Genomic DNA, 17574 nt, shown 5'->3' on the forward strand with positions numbered 1-17574 from the left:
TAACCCTAAACCTCACCTGCACCCTGACAGTAACCCTAACTCTCATGCTAACCGTAAAACTCACCCTAACCCTAACCCTCACCGTCACCCTAATTATAACCCTAACCCTCAACCTAACCATAACCCTCATCCTCAAGCCAAACCTCACACTAACCCTAACTCTAATCCTCAAAATAACACTCACCCTAACCCTAACCCGAACCCTCGAACCCTTAAACTAACCCTCACGCTAACCCTAAACCTAACCTTAACCCTAACCCTAAACCTAACACTAACCCTCACCCTATCCCTAATCCTAAATCTAACCCTAGCCCTAACCCTAAACCTAACCCTAACCCTAACACAAAGGCCATCAACCTAAGCCTAACCCTCACCCTAAGCCTAACCCTAACGCTATCCCTAACCCTAACCCTATCCTCACCCTCAGCCTAACCCTAACCCTAACCCTATCCCTCACCCTAACCATAATCCTCACCCTCACCCTCTCCCTAACTCTAATCCTAACCCTTACACCCACCCTCACCTTAACACTAATCCTAATGCTAACCCTATCACTAACACTCACCCCCACACTAAACTTCACCCTAACCCTTACCCTAACACTAACCCTAACCCTCACCCTCACCCTAAGCCTAACTCTAACCCTAAACCTCACCCTCAGCCTAACCCTAACCCTAACCCTAATCCTAAACCTCACCGTAAAACTAAACCTTACCCTAACACTTACCCTCACCCTAACACTAACACTAACCCTATCACTAACCCTCACACTAATGCTCACCATCACCCTAAACTTAAACCTCACCCTATACCGAACCCTAAACCTCAACTTCACCTTAGCCCTCACCTTAACCCTAACCCTCACACTCACCCTCACCCTAACCCTAATCCTAACCCTAACCCTAACCTGAAACCTAGTCCTCAACCTAACCCTCACCCTAAACCTAACCCTAACACTAACCCTCACCCTCACCTTAGTCCTCACCCTAACCCTCACCCCAAACCTAACCCTCACACTCACCCAAACCCGAACCTTAAACCTAACCCAAACGCTACCCCTAACATTAACACTAAACCTCACCCTAACCCTAACACTAACCCTCACAATCACCCTACCCTCAACCTAACCCTAATTGTAACCCTAAACCTCATCCTAACACTCACACTAATCCTAACACTAACTCTCACCATAACCCTAAACCTAATTCTAACCCTCAAACTAAACCAAACCGTGACCCTCACCATAACCCTAACTCTAATCCTCAATCTAACCTTAAACCTAACCTGAGCCCTAAACCTCACCCTAACCCTAAACCTAACCCTCACCCTCACCCTAACCCTAATTCAAACCCTAATCTTAACCATAACCCTCATGCTAACCCTCACCCTAACCCTAACCTTAAACCTCATCCTCAACCAAGCCCTAATCCTAACCCTCACCCTATCCCTAAACTTAACCCTAACCCAAAACCTCACCCTCACGATAGCCCTCACACTAACCCTAATCTTAAACCTAACCCTCATCCTAAGGCTCACCCTTACCCTAAACCTCACCCTCACCCTAACCCTAACCCTAACCCTAATCCTCAACCTCACCCTAAAACTAAACCTTACCCTAACACTTACCCTCACCCTAACACTAACACTAACCCTTGCACTAACCCTCACACTAATACTAACCATCACCCTAAAGCTAAACCTCACCCTAACCCGAACCCTAAACCTCAACTTCACCTTAGCCCTCACCCTAACCCTAATCCTTATCCTCACACTAAACGTCACACCAAGCCTAACACTAATCCTCAAGCTAACCCTCACCCTCACCCTAACCTTAACCCTTACCCTTACCCTTACCATAACCCTCACCCTCAGCCTAACCCTCACCTTTACTCTTATTGTCACCCTCATCTGAACTGTCACCCTAAACCTCACCCAAACCGTAACCCTAACCATCACCCTAACCCTAACCCTCACCCTTACCTTCAGGCTCAGCCTAACCCTAAGCCTAAGCCTAAACCTATACCTAAACCTCAAACTCACCCTAGTCCTCACCCTAACCCTAATCCTATCCCTAACCGTCATCCTAAACCTAAACCTAAACTAAACCAGCACTCTAAACCTAATCCTCACCCCCACCCTCACCCTCAGCCTAACCCTAAGCCTAACCCTAACCCTAACCCTAACCCTCACACTCACACTCACCCTAACCCTAGCCCTAACCCTAACCCTAACCCTCAACCTAATCCTAACCCTCATTCTCACTGTAACCCTAACCCTAACCCTAACCCTAAACCTGAACTTAAATGGAACTCTATCTCTCACCCTAACTCTAACCCTAACCCTCAGCCTAATGCTAACCCTGACCCTCAGCCTAACCCTAACCCTAATCCTAACCCTCCCACTCATGCTAACCTTTACCCTAATCCTGATCCTAACCCTAAGCCTAACCCTCAAATTCACCCTAACCCTCACACTAACCCTAAATCTAACAATAACCCTAACCCAAACCCTCACAATCAGCCTCACTCTAAACCTAACTCTAACCCTAAAAATCACTCTCACCCTAACCCTAACCCTAACCCTCACCCTAAACCTCATCCTCACCCTAGCCCTCACCCTCACCCTAATCCTAACCCTCACTCTAACCCTAAAACTCACCCTCACTGTAAACCTTACCGTACCCCTCACCCTAACCCTAAACTTAACCCAAAAACTAACCCTCACCCTCACCCTAACCCTAACCCTCACCCTCAGCCTCAGACTCAGCCTAAGCCTAAGCCTAAGCCTAACCCTAACACTAACCATCACACTCTCCCTAAACCTAACCTTAATCCTAATCCTAACACTAACCCTAACCCTCACCTTCACCCTATCCCTCACTTTAACCCTAACCCTAACATTAATGCTAAAACTAATCCTCAACCTCAGTCTCAACCTAACCCTAACTCTAACCCTAAATCTCACCCTCACCATAACCCAAACCCTAAACCTCACCATAACCCTAATCATAAACCTCACCCTCAACCTAGCCCTCCCCCTAACCCTAATCCTAACCCTAACCCTCATCCTAACTGTCCCCCTAAACCTAACCTTAACCCTCCCCCTAACCCTAACCCTAACCCTAACCCTAACCCTAACCCTAAGCCTAAGCCTAAGCCTAAACCTATCCCTCACACTCACCCTAACCCAAACCCTAATCCTAATGCTGACACTAACCCTAACCCTCACACTCACCTTAAACCTCACCTTAACCCTAACCCTAATATTAACCCTAAACCTAACCAAAACCCACAGCCTCACCCTAACCCTAACTCTAACCCTAAACGTCACCCTGAAACTAACCCTAACCCTAACCCTAAACGTCACCCTAACCCTAAACCTAAACTTCACCTTCACCCTAGCCCTCACCCTAACCCTAATCCTAACCCTAAACCTCATCCTAACCCTCCCGCTAAACCTAAGCACAACGCTCACCTTAAACCTAATGTTCTCACACTCAACCTCACCCTCAGCATAAACCTAAAACTAACCCTAACACAAAAACTCACCTGGAGCCTAACCCTAAGCCTAACCCTAAACCTAACCCTAAACCACACACTCAACCTCAGCCTAACCCTAATCCTAATCCTAACCCTAACCCTGTCCCTCCCCCTAACTTTCAACTTCACCCTAACCCCACCACTAACTCTAACCCTAACCCTCAACCTAACCCTCACCCTAACCCTGACTCTAACCCTAAACCTCACCCTCACCCTAACGCTAACTCTAACCCTAAACCAAAACATAAACCTCACCCTAACACTAACCCTAAACCTCACCTGCACCGTAAGTGTAAATATAAACGTTACCCTAACAATCACCCTAAACCTAACCCTAGCCCTCATCCTAACCATATCCTTCACCCTAAGCCTAACCCTCACCCTAACACTTACCCTCACCCTAACCCTAATCCGAACCCTCACACTCTCCCTAACCTTTACCCTAATCTGAATCCTAACCCTAAGCCTAACTCTCACACTCACCCTCACCACAACCCTCAACCTAACCCTTAGCTTTACCCTCACCATAACCCTTACCCTAACCCTCAACCTAATCATAAACTTAACCTGAAACCTAACTCTCACCCTAACGCTAACCCTAATGCTAACCCTAACCCTAACCCTCACCCTCACCCTCACCCTCACCTTCACACTAACCCTAACCCTAACCCTCAACCTAACCCTCATCCCAACCCTCTCTAACCCTAAACCTAACCCTCACCCTAAACCTAACTCTAAACCTAACCCAAACCCTAAATCTCACCCTAACCCTCACCCTCAAACTCACCATAACTGTAACCCTAAAACTAACCCTAAAAATAACCCTAACCCTAATCCTAACCCTCACCTTACCATAACCCTCACCCTAACTCAAACCCTCACCATAAAACTTACACTCACCCTAACAATTACCCTAACCCCAAACCTCAACCTAACCCTCATCTTCACCCTAACCCTAACACAAACCCTAATCCTAAACCTCAGCCTCCTTCTCCGCCTAACCCTATATCTGACTGTAAACCTCACCCTCACCCTAACCCTAAATTTAACCCTAAACACCACCCTAACCCTAACCCTAATCCACAACCGCACCCTCAATTTCATCATAACTATAACCCTAACCCTAAAAATAAAACTAACCCTAACCCTAACCATCAACTTAAACCTAATCCTCACCTCCACAATCGCCCTCAGGCTAAACCTTAGGTTAAGCCTAACCCTCACCCTAACCCTCACACTCAACCTCACCCTAACCCTAAACCTAACCCTAACCCTATCCCTAAACCTCAACCTAACCCTCACCCTCACCCTAACCGTAACACTAACCCTAACCCTAAACCTCACCCTAACCATCCCCCTAACCCTAACTCTAACCCTAAACCTCACCCTTACCTAACCCTAACCCTAACCCTAAACCTCACCCTAACCCTAACCCTCACCCTGACCCTCCACCTCAACGTAACTCTAACCCTAACCTTAACAATTACACTAATCCTAAACCTAACACTAACCCTAACCCTAACTATAACCCTCACCCTCAGCCTGACCCTCACCGCAATCTTAACCCTAACCGTAACACTAACAATAACCCTAACCCTAAACCTAACCCTAATTCTCACCCCCACCCTCATCCTCAGCCTAACCCTAAGCCTAACCTTAACCCTAACCCTAACCCTCACCATAAACCTAACCCTAACCCTAACCCTACACCTAAACCTAAACCTAAACTTAACCATAACACTAAACCTAACCCTAATCCTCAGCTTCACCCTCACCCTAACCCAAACCCTAATTCGAACTCTCACCCTAATCCTAAGCCTAACCATAACCCTAACCTTAACCTTCACACTCACTATACCCTAACCCTAATCCTAAACCTAACCATATCCCTAAACATAACCCTTACCGTAACCCTCACTATAGCCCTCACCCTAACCCTAATCCTAACCCTAAACCTCATCCTAACACTCACACTAACCCTAACCCTAACCTTTACCCTCATGCTCGGCCTAAGCTTAAGCCTAAGAATAAGCCAAACCGTACACCTGACATTCACCCTAACCCTAACCCTAACACTAACCCTAATTCTAAACCTAAACCTCACTCTCAACCTAACCCTAACTCTAACCCTAAACCTAAACCTAAACCTCATCCTAACCCTAACCCTAACCTTCACCCTCACCCTCACCGTAACCCTCACCCTAACACTAACCCTCACCCTAACACTTACCCTCACCCTAACCCAAACACTAACACTAAGAGTGACCCTCACACTAAGCTAACCAATACCCTAAACAAAAACCTAAACCTAACCCTAACCCTCACCCTCACCCTAGCCCTCACCCTAACCCTAAACCTCATCCTCACCCTAAACCTCACCCTAACACTAACCCTCATCCTCATGCTTGGCCTAAGCCTAACCCTAAGCCTAAGCCTAACCGTAAACCTGACCCTCACCCTAACCCTAACCCTAACACTAACCCGAATTCTAAACCTAACCCTCACCCTCACCCTCACCCTCACCCTCAGCATAAACCTAAGGCTAACCCTAACCCTAACACTAACACTCAACACTGACCCTAACACTAACCCTAAACCTAATCCTAAACCTAACACTAACCCTCACCCTCACCCTAACCCTAACACTAAAACTAAGCCTAACCCTCACCCTCAGCCTCACCCTAAAACTAATTCTAACCCTAAACCTCACCCTCACCCTAACCCTAACGCTAAACCTAAACCTAACCCTAACCCTAACCTAACCCTCCCCCTAACTCTCACCCTAACCCTAACACTAACAGTAAACCTAACCCTAACACTAAACCTCACCCTAAACCTAACCCTAACACTCACCCTAAACCAAACCCTCACCCTCACCCTCAGCCTAACCCTAATCCTAACCCTAACCCTAAACATAACACTCACACTAACCCTACCCCTAACCCTAATCCTAATCCTAACCCTAACCCTATCCCTGAGCCTCACCCTAACCCTCACCCTAACCCTAACCCTAACACTAAACCTCACCCTAACCCTCACCTTCAACCTCACCCTCAGCCTAACCCTAAGACTAACCCTAAACCTAACCCTAACACACACACTCACACTTACCCTAACCCAATCCTATCCCTAACCCTAACCTTAGCCCTAACCCTCCCCCTGACTCTCACCCTCACCCTAACCCTAACACTAAGCCTAACCCTAACCCTCAACCTAACCCTCACCTTAACCTTAATTCTAACCCTAAATCTCACCCTCACGCTAACCCTAACTCTAACCCTAAACCTCACCCTAACCCTAACCCTAAACCTCACCCTCACCCTAACCCTAACCCTAAGCCTAATGCTAAATGTAACCCTAAACCTAAACCTTACCCTAACACTTACCCTCACCCTAACGCTAACACTAACCCTCTCATTAACGCTAACCATCACCCTAAACCTAAACTACACCCTAACCCTAACCCTAAACCTCAACTTCACCCTGGCCCTCCTTCTAACCCTAAACCTCACCCTGACAATAAACCTCACACTAACCCTAACACTAATCCTCAATCTAAACATCACACTCACCCTAAACATAAACGGAACCCTCACCCTTACCATAACCCTCACCCTCAGCCTAACCCTCACCTTTACTCTTACTGTCACCCTCATCCGAACTCTCACCTTAAACCAAACACTCACCCTAAACCTCACCCTAACCATTACCCTAACCATCACCCTAACCCTAAACCGCACCCTCAACTTCAGCCTCAGCCTAACCCTAAGCCTAAGCCTAAACCTATCCCTAATCCACACACTCACCCTAGCCCTCACCCTAACCCTAATCCTAACCCTAACCCTCATCCTAACACTTAACCTAATGATAACCTGAACCATCACTCTAAACCTAATCCTTATCCCCACCCTCACCCTCAGCCTAACCCTAAGCCAAAGACCAACCCTAACCCTCACCCTCACACTCACCCTCAACTTAAACCTAACCCTAAACCTAACCCTAACCCTCAGAGTAACCCTCACCCAGCGCTCACCCTAACCCTAATCCTAAACCTAAATCTCATTCTAACCCTCACCTTAACCCTAACCCTAACCCTCACAATAGCCCTAACCCTAACACTCAGCCTAACTCTAACCCTCACCCTCACCCTCACCCTCAGCAAAACCCTAACCCTAATCCTAACCCTCAAACTCACCCTAACCCTTATCCTAATCCTAATCCTAACCCTAAGCCTAACTCTCAACCTCAACCTAACCCTCACCCTAACCCTAAATCTAACACTAACCCTAACCCAAAACCTCATCATCAGCCTCAAAATAACCCTAACTCTAACCCTAAATCTCACTGTCACCATAATCCTAATCCTAACCATAAACCTCACCCAAACCCTAACCCTAACCCTAAACCTCATCCTGACCCTAGCCCTCACCCTAAACCTAATCCTAACCCTAACACTCATCCTAACCCTCACCCTAACACTAACCCTAACCCTAACCCTCACCCTCACCGTAACCCTTACCTTACACCTCACCCTAACCCTAAAGTTAACACAAACCCTAAATGTCACCCTAACCGTAACCCTAACCTTCACCCTAAGCCTAACCTTCAACCTCAACCTCAGCCTCAGCCTAAGCCTAACCCTCACCCAAACCCTAACCATATATCTCGCCCTCACCCTAGCCCTAACCTTAACACTCACCCTAACCCTAACCCTAACCCTCACCCTCAACCTAACCCTCACCTTAACCCTAACCATAACATTAAACCTAAACCTAACTCACACCCTCAGCCTCAGTGTAACCCTAACTCAAACCCTAAACGTCACCCTGACCATAACTCTAACCCTAACCCTAAACGTCACCCTAACCCTAAACCTAAACCTCACCCTCACCCTACTCCTCATCCTAACGCTAATCCTAACGCTAAACCTCAGCCTAACCCTCCCCTAAACGTAAGCATAACCCTCACCTTAACCCTAACATTCTCACCCTCAACCTCACACTCAACCTAAACCTAAGCCTAAACCTAAAGCTAACCCTAACACACACACTCACCCTCAGAATAACCCTAAGCCTAACCCTAAACCTAACTCTATGCCTCCCCCTAATTCTCAACGTAACCCTAACCCTAAAACTAACCCTAAACCTAACCCTCAACCTAACCCTCACCCTAACCCTGACTCTAACCCTAAACCTCACCCTCACCCTAACCCTAACTCTAACCCTAACCCAAACCCTAAACCTCACCCTAAACCTAACCCTAACCCTCACCCTCACCTTAACCGTAAATATAAAACTTACCCTAACAATAACACTAACCCGAACCCTAACAATAACCCTAAATCTAACCCTAACCCTCATCCTAACCATATCCATCAACCTGAACCTAACCCTCACCCTAACACTTACCCTCACCCTAACCCTAACCCTAACCCTCATACTCACCCTAAACCTTACCCTAATCCTAATCCTAACACTAAGCCTAACCCTCACAATCACCCTAACACTCTCCCTAACCCTAACTCAAACATTAAGCCTAACCCTAACCCTCACCCTCAGACTCACCCTAACCCTAACTCTAATCCTAAACCTCACCCTCACCCTTAACCTAACACTAACCATAACCCTAACCCTAACCCTAAACCTCACACTAACCCTCAACCTAACACTAACCCTAACCATAACACTAAACCTAACCCTAACCCTCAACCTAATCCTAATCCTCATCCTAACCCTAACACTAACCCTAAACCTCACCCTCACCCTAACCCTAACTCTAACCCTAACCCTAAACATAAACCTAACCCTCACCCTAACCCTAACCCTCTCACCCTCTCCCTAACCGTCACCCTAATCCTAACCCTAACAATAACCCTCACCCTAACCCTCATTCTAACCATAACACTCACTCTAAACCTAACCCTCACCCTAATACTTAAACTCACCCTAACACTAAACCTAACCCTAAGACTAGCACTCACACTAACCCTAACACTCATCCTCAACCTAAACTTCACACTAACCTAAAACTAATCCTCAATATAAAACTCACCCTCACCTTAACGCTAACCCTAACTCTCACCCTATCCCTAACCCTCACCCTTACCTTAATCCCCACTATCAGCCTAAGTCTCACCATTAACCTTACCGTCACAATCACCCTAAACCTCACCCTAAGCCTAACCCTCATCCTAACCCTCACCCTGATTGTAACCCTAAGCCTAACCCTAACCCTGACCCTCACCCTCACCATAGACATCACCCTAACCCTAATCCTAACCCTAACCCTAATCCTAACTCTAAACCTAACCCTAACCTTAACCATCACCCTTAACCTAATCCTCAACCCCACCCTCACCCTCACCCTAACCCTAAGCCTAAAACTAATCCTAAACCTAATCCTCACACTCAGCCTCACCATAACCCTAATCCTAAACCCAACCCTAACACTAACCCTAAACCTCAACCTAAACCTCACCATAACCCTAACCCTAACACTAACCCTAAACCTAACACTTGCCCTAACCCTCCCCCTAACACTAACTCTATCCCTAAACCTCACCCTCACCCTAACCCTCACCCTAAACCTAACCCTAACCCTTACCCTCACCCTCACCATAACTCTAACCCTAACCCTAACAATAATACTAACCCTAATCCTCACTCTAACCCTAACCCTAACTTAAACCCTCACCCTAACCGTAACCCTAACCCTCACCGTCAGCCTCACCTTAACCCTAACCCAAAACCTCACCGTCAGCCTCACCCTAACCGTAAACTTAACCTTAACCATAACACTAACAATAACCCTAACCCTAACCCTAACCCTAACCCTCAGCCTCACCTTAGCCCTCACCCTAACCCTAATTCTAACTCTAACCCTTACCTTAACCCTAACCCTCATCCTCACCCTAAACCTCACACAAAACCCAACCCTGATCCACAATCTAACCCTAACCCTAACCCTATCCCTCACCTTAACCCTTACCCTAACCCTCACCCTAATCCTAACTCTCACCCTTAGGAGAACACTCACCCTCAGCCTAAGCCTCACGTTTATTCTTACCATCACACTCACCCTAACCCTCACCCTAACCCTAACCCTCATCCTAACACTCAGCCTAAACCTAACCCTATCCATCACCCTAACTCAAACCCTCACCCCCACCTTCATCCTCAGCCTAACACTAAGCCTAAGCCTAACAATAACACTAACGCTCACCCTCAACCTAGCCCTCACCCTAAACATAATCCTAACCCTAAGCCTCATCCTAACCCTCACCCTAACCCTAACCCTAAGCATCATCCAAAACCTATTCCTCACCCCCGCCATCACCCTCAGCCTAACCGTAAGACTAAGCGTAACCCTAAAGAAAAACCTCAACCTCAGGCTAACCCTCACCACAAACTAAACCCAAACCATAACACTAAAAATAACCCTAATTTTAACCCTAACCCATACCTAACCCTCACCCCCACCCTCACCCTCAGCCTAAACCTACCCCTAAACCTAGCCGTAAAACTAACCCTGATCCTCACCCTCACCCTCACCCTAACCCAAAACCTAACCCTAATCTTCACCAAAACCCTAAGCCTAACCCTAACCCTAACCGTAACTCTCACACTCACCCTCAACCTAACCCTAATCCTAAAGCTAACCCTATCCCTAAACCTAACCCTCAGCCTTACCCTCACCCTAGCTCTCACCCTAACCCTAATCCTAACACTAAACCATAATGCTCACCCTTACCCTAACCTTAACCCTCACCCTAACCCTAACCCTAATCCTCACCCTCATGCTGGGCCTAAGCCTAAGCCTAAGCCAAAGCCTAATCCTCACCCTAATGTTAACCTTAACACTAAACCTAACTCCAACCCTAAACCTCACCCTCAACCTAACCCTAACTCTAAGCCTAACCCTAAACCTAAACCTCATCGTAACACCAACCCTAACCCTCACCCTTACCCTCACCGTCACCGTAACCCTAACCCTAACTCTAACAATAACCCTAACCCTAACCCTAAACCTCTCCCTAACCATAACTCTCACCCTAACACTAACCCTAACCCTAACTCTAAACCTCACACTAACACTAACCATCACCCAAACCCTAAATCTCACCCTAACACTAAGCCTCACCCTAACACTAACACTAAACCTCACCGTAACCTTAACCCTCATACTCACCATCAACGTAAATGTACCCCTAACCTTAACACTAACCATAAGACTCACCCTAAACCTAACCCTCAACCTAACACTTAACCTCACCCTAACACTAACCCTAAACCTAACACTAACCTTCACACTAATCGTAAACCTCACCCTAATCCTAATCCTCACCCTACCCATAAACCTAACCCTAAACCTCACTCTCCCCCTAGCCCTCACGGTAACCCTAATTTCTCATCCTCACCCTAAACCTCACACTAACCCTAAATCTAATCCTCAATCTAACCCTCACCCTAACCTTAACGAGAACCCTTACCCGAAGCCTAATCCTAACCCTAACCCTCACATTTATCTTAACCCTCACCCTCAGCCTAACCCTCACCTTTACACTTATTATCACCCTCACCCTAAACCTCAACCTAAACCTAACCCTCAACCTAACCCTCAACCTAACCCTAATCCGAACCATCACCCTAAAACTAATCCTCACCCCCATCCTCACCCTCAGTCTAAGCCTAACCGGAACCCTAACTCTCACACTCACCCTCACCCTAACCTTAATCCTAACTCTAACCCTAAACCTACACTTAACCCTAACTCTAACCCTAAGCCACCCCTCCACCGAATTCTCACCCTAAACCTAACAATAACACTAACCCTAACTCTACCCCTAAACCTAACACTAAACCTCACCCTAAACTTAACCCTAACCCTCACCCGAACCCTCACCCGAACCGTCAGCCTAACAATAAGCCTAAATCTAACCCTAACACTAACCCTCACACTAACCCTAACCCTAAGACTAATCCTAATCAAATCCTAACCCTATCCCTCACCGTCACCCTAACCCACACCCTAACCCTAAACCTAACCCTAACCCTAACCCTAACCCTAACCCTAGCCCTCAACTTCAAACTCACCCTGAGCCTAACCCTAAGCCTAACCCAAAAACTAACCCTAACACACACACTCACACTTGCCCTAAGCCTAATCCTAACTCTAACCCTAATCATAACCCTCCCCCTAACTCTCACCATCACCCTAACCCTAACACTAAGCCTAACCCTAACCCTCAACCTAACCCTCACCCTAACCCTAAATCTAACCCTAAATTTCACCCTCACCCTAACCCTAACTCTAACCCTAAACCAAAACCTAAACCTCAGCCTAACCGTAACCCTAACCCTAACCCTAACTCTGACATTCACCCTAACCCTAACTCTAACCCTAAACCTCACCCTCACCCTCACCCTAACCCTAAGCCTAATGCTAAACCTCAACCTAAACCTAAACCTTACCCTAAAACTTACCCTCAAACTAACACTAATACTAACACTAACCCTCACACTAACGCTAAAGATAACCCTAAACCTAAACCTAACCCTAACCCTAACCCTCAACTTCACCCTGGCCATAAATCTAACAATCACCCTAGCATATACCCTAACCCTAATCCTAAGCCTAACGCTCACCCTAACTCTCACTCTAAAATTAACCCTAACCCTAAACCTCACCCTAACACTAACCCTCACCCTACCCCTAACCCTAACCCTCACCCTAACCCTAACCCTCACCCTAACCCTAACTCTAACCCTAAACCTCACACTCGCCCTAACCTTAACCCTAACCATAACCCTAAACCTCACCCTAACACTAACCCTAAACCTCAACCTCACCCTAAACCTCACCTTCAACCTAACCCTAAACCTCACCCTCACACTAGCCCTCACCCTAACCCTAACCCTAACCCTATCCCTCACCCTATACATAACCCTCACTGTAACCCTAACACTCACAGTAACCCTAACTCTAACCCTCACACTCACCCTAACCCCAACCCTAACCCTCCCCTCACCCTAAACCAAACGCTAACCCTAACCCTCACCCTAACCCTAAGCCTAACCCTAACCCTAACACTAACCTTCACACTGACCCTCAACCTACACATAATCCTAAACCTAACCCTAAACCTCACAGTAACCCTCACCCTAGTGCTCACCCTAACCCTAATCCTAAACCTAAAACTCATCCTAACACTCAACCTAACCCTAACCCTAAACCTAAACTTCATCCTAATACTAACCCTAACCCTCACCCTCATGCTCACCCTAGACATCACCCCAAACCTAATACTAACCATAACCCTAATCCTAACCCTAAACCTAACCCTAACCCTAACCATCACCCTTAACCTAATCCTCAACCCCACCCTCACCCTCAGGTTAACACTAAGCTTAACCCTATCCTTAAGCCTAACCTAAGCACTCACACTAACACTAACCCTAATCCTAATCCTAACCCTAATCTTCACCCTCACCCTCATCCTAACCCTCACCCTAACACTAACATTAACACTAACCCTGACCTAACCCTCACCATAACCCTAACCCTCTACCTCAACATAACTTTAACCTGAACCCTAACAATGACACTAACCCTAAACCTAACCCTAACCCTCATCCTCACCGTAACCCTAACCCAAACCCTCACCCTAACGCTATCCCTAACCCTAACCTAAACCTCACCCTAACCCTAACCCTAACCATCACCCTGAGCCTGACCCTCACCGTACTTAAACCTAACCAAAACACTAACAATAACCCTAACCTTAACCCTAATCTAAACCTCACCCTAACCCTAACCCTAACCCTCACCCTAACCCTAACCCTCACCCTCACCGTAACCCTCACCCTAACACTCACCCTAACCCAAAACATAAACCTAACCCTAAACTTTACCCTAAGGCTAACCCTAACCCTCACCCTCAACCTAGCCCGAACCGTAGCCATAAGTATAAACCTAAACCTCACCCTAAACCTCACCCTAACCCTAAAACCCTAACAATCACCCTAACCCTAACCCATTCCCTCACCCTCACACTCGCCCTAAGCCTAAGACTAAGTCTAACACTAACCCTAATCTTCACACTCACCCTCACCCTCATCCTCACAGTAACTCTAACCCTAACCCTAACAATAACACTAACCCTAACCCTAACCCTAACCCTCACCCTCAGAGTAACCCTCACCCTATCCCAAGCCCTCACCCTAACACTAACCCTAACACTAACCCTAACCCTAAAACTAACCCTAAGCCTTCCCCTAACCCTTAACCTCAGCCTCAACCTCACTGTAAACTTAACCTGAAAGATAACACTAACAATAACCCTAACACTAACACTAATCCTAAACCTCACCCTCACCCTAACCCTAACCCTGACCCTGACACTAACCCTAACCCTCACCCTAACCCTGAACCTAACCCTAATCCTAAACCTTGCCATCATGCTAAACCTAACACTCACACTCACCCTTGCCCTTATCCTAACCTTAATCCTAACCCTAAACCTCATCCTAACCCTCACCCTAACAATAACCCTAACCCTCAACCTAACCCTAACCCTAACCCTCAAGTTAACCCTAACACTCACACTCACCCTCACCCTCAGCCTAACACTAAACCTAAGCCTAACCCTAACCCTCACACTCACCCTCACCTTAACCCTAATCCTAAAAATAACACTCACCCAAACCTCACCCTAACCCTCCCACTAATCCTAACCCTAAACCTCAACCTCAACCTCTCCCTAACCCTAACTCTAACCCTGACCCTAAACCTAAACCTCACCCTAACCCTAACCCAACCCCTCACCCTCACAGTAACAGTAAACCTAATCCTAACAATAACCCTAACCCTAACCCTAACACTAACCCTAACAATAACTCTCACCCTAACGCTAACCATCACATTAAAACTAACCCTAATACTAACACTAACCCTCACGCTAACCCTAACCATTGCCTTAACCCTAAACCTCAACCTAACCCTATCCCTAAACCTCACCTCACCTTAGCCCTCACACAAACCCTAACACTAATACTCAATGTAAACCTCACATTCACCCTAACCCTAACCTTAATCCTCAACCTAACCCTCACCCTAAACCTAACCCTCATTCTTACACTCACCCTAACCGTAACCCTAACCATCACACTAACCCTAAACCTCAACCTCACCCTCAGCCTCAGTCTAACCCTAAACCTAAGCCTAAACCTAACCCTAACCCTCACCCTCAATCTAGCCCTCACCCTCACCCTAATCCTAACCCTAACCCTGATCCTAACCCTAACCCTAACCCTAACAATAACCCTAACCCTAACTCTAACCCTCATTCTAACCCTAACCCTCACCCTAACCCTAACCCTCACTCTAAAACTTACCTTACCCTAACACTAACCCTAACCCAAACAATAATCCTCACACTAACCGTAACCTTCACCCTAACCCTAACCCTAAACCTCACCCTAACCCTAATCCTAACCATCACCCTCACCATAACTCTAACCCTAACCTTAATATTAACACTAATCCTTACCCTAAACCTAACCCTAACCCTAATCCTAACCCTCAGCCTCACCCTCCGCCTCACCCTTACCACAAACTTAACCCTAACCATAACACTAAAAATAACCCTAACCCTCACTCTAAGCCTAACCCTCACCTTAACCCTAACCCTAACACTAAACCTAACCCTAAACATAATATGAACCCTAACCCTAAACCCGAACCCTAACTCTCACCCTATACCTAACCCTAAGCCTCACCTTAACCGTAACACTCACCCTCACCCTCACCCTCAGCCTAACCCTAACCCTCACCCTAACCCTATCCATAAATCTCACCCTCACCCTAGCCGTCCCTCTAAACCTAATCCTAACCCTATCCCTCATTCTAACCCTCCCCCTAACCCTAACCTTAACACACACCCTAACCCTAACCCTCACCCTCAACCTCACCCCCAGAATAAGCCTAAGCCTAACCGTAACCCTAACCCTCACACTCACTCTAAACCTAACCCTAATCCTAATGCTGACCCTAACCCTAACCCTGACCCTCACACTGACCCTCACCTTAACCCTAACCCTAACATTAAACCTAAACCTAACCCACACCCTCACCCTCACCATAACCCTAAATCTAACCCTAAACGACACCCTGACCCTAATCCTAACCCTAAAACTAAACCTCAACCTAACCCTAAACCTAAACCTCACCCTCACCCTGGCCCTCACCCTAACCCTAATCCTTACCCTAATCCTCATCCTAAACCTCCCCCTAAACGTAAGCATAACCCTCACCTTAACCCTAAGGTTCTCACCCTCAACCTCACCCTCAGCCTAAACCTAAGCCTAACCCTAAAGCTAACCCTAACACACACACTCACCCTCAGCCTAACCCTAAGCCTAACTCTAACCCTAACACTATGCCTGCCCCTAATTCTCATACTAACCCTAACCCTAACACTAAACCTAACCCTAACCTTCAACCTAACCCTCACCCTAACCCTGACTCTAACCCTAAACCTCACCCTCACCCTAACCCTAACTCTAACCCTAACCCAAACCCTAAACCTCACCCTAAACCTAACCCTAACCCTCACCCTCACCCTCACCTTAACCGTAAATATAAACCTTACCCTAAAAATAACCTAACCCTAACCATAACAATAACCCTAACCCTAACCCTAAACCTCATCCTAACCATATCCATCACCCTAACCCCAACCCTAACCATAACCCTCACACTCACCCTAAAACTTACCCTAATCCTAATCCTAACCCTAAGCCTAACCCTCACCCTCACCCTAACACTCACCCTAACCATAACTCCAACATTAACCCTAACCCTAACCCTCACCCTCAGCCTCACCCTAACCCTAACTCTAATCCTAAACCTCACCCTCACCCTTACCCTAACCCTAATTATAACCCTAAGCCTAAACCTAACCCTCACACTAACCCTCAACCTAAAACTAACCCTAACCCTCACACTCACCTTCAACCTAACCCTAATCCTAACACTA

Source organism: Dipodomys merriami, unplaced genomic scaffold (genome assembly GCF_024711535.1).
Source record: "Dipodomys merriami isolate MVZ:Mamm:240054 unplaced genomic scaffold, mDipMer1.0.p SCAF_73, whole genome shotgun sequence".
Taxonomy (NCBI): Eukaryota; Metazoa; Chordata; class Mammalia; order Rodentia; family Heteromyidae; genus Dipodomys; species Dipodomys merriami.